Here is a 1,595-nt window from a genome sequence, read left to right on the forward strand (position 1 = left end):
CGGTTCACGTACGGGTCTCCGAGCGCCTGTTCGGTTCCGTCGCGGCCGTATTGCGTAAAATTTTAGATAAGGACAGTGGGAATCTCGTTAATCCATGCACGCGCCTTCCTGATATGTTCGGGCATAGGCTGCGGTTGTCAAGTTGGTGGTAGTTAGTCCCGCCGTTTACCCGCGCTCGGCATCTCGATCCTTCTCTGAACGGATCCGAACGCGATCTGCTGAGCTGGTCTTTCCTGCGTAAGTATATGGACATTTTGAAATGTAGACTATCTGTCTATGGCTCTGGTGCTTGTTAAAGCTCCGAGCTGGTCTTTCCTGCGTAAGTATCGGGAACGGTTCACGTACGGGTCTCCGAGCGCCTGTTCGGTTCCGTCGCGGCAGTATTGCGTAAAATTTTAGATAAGGACAGTGGGAATCTCGTTAATCCATGCACGCGCCTTCCTGATATGTTCGGGCATAGGCTGCGGTTGTCAAGGCGGTGGTAGTTAGTCCCGCCGTTTACCCGCGCTCGGCATCTCGATCCTTCTCTGAACGGATCCGAACGCGATCTGCTGAGCTGGTCTTTCCTGCGTAAGTATATGGACATTTTGAAATGTAGACTATCTGTCTATGGCTCTGGTGCTTGTTAAAGCTCCGAGCTGGTCTTTCCTGCGTAAGTATCGGGGACGGTTCACGTACGGGTCTCCGAGCGCCTGTTCGGTTCCGTCGCGGCAGTATTGCGTAAAATTTTAGATAAGGACAGTGGGAATCTCGTTAATCCATGCACGCGCCTTCCTGATTTGTTCGGGCATAGGCTGCGGTTGTCAAGGCGGTGGTAGTTAGTCCCGCCGTTTACCCGCGAACGATATCTCGATAAGTTAAAATTCAAAATGGTCCAAAGGTTAGGCTACTTTCGTAACTAATCGTATTACAATGCATGACCTTTTTTGATTAATGTGGTTTCTATTTAAAGCAGGTTTTACAGTTTTACCTAATTGTCAGTTTTCTGAATGTCTAAACTATTTTCGTCCAATTTTTTTGATTAATTCATTCCAATCGAAGGTTGTACGTATTATCGGTTGCGACGATACAGAATTCCATGTATCTGTGATTGATGAGCATGTCTTCATGTTCGTTGATCCTTCATTTCATTAGAACCAAATATAGTTGCCATGTGATATCGATTTGGCTCTGAATTCTCGTCATGTCGAATTGGTATTATATGGTCCCTCATAAGTAGGTGCACTTGAAGGTTCGTCAAATTATGCGGGCGTCCTCCCGCTATATTCAGGTATACATCGGAGGTTTTAATGCAGTTGTAACTGGCCTCACCGTTTAACCGCATATGATATACTGAAACGCGGATTTTATTCGCCATCGGACCGAACGGGCTCTAGAAGTACAATGCGGGTAATGATCGAATTCAGATGAATGGAATTAGTCTCCAATTCAATTTCCGCACGGGGCGATGTTTTTTAATTGTTTTTTGATAGTTCATCGCATTAGGTCTGAAAACTGTATATTTAATAGTCTCATAAGGTATAACTTATAAACGTATCTTGTGGTTCGTCTTCGAACTGAACGTACATTTAAGACAATGTTCCGAATTAAAATAG

The sequence above is a fragment of the Rhynchophorus ferrugineus genome, unplaced genomic scaffold (assembly GCF_030347505.1).
Source record: "Rhynchophorus ferrugineus isolate W39M unplaced genomic scaffold, kcgeb_rfMv2 rfM589, whole genome shotgun sequence".
In the NCBI taxonomy this organism is placed as follows: domain Eukaryota; kingdom Metazoa; phylum Arthropoda; class Insecta; order Coleoptera; family Curculionidae; genus Rhynchophorus; species Rhynchophorus ferrugineus.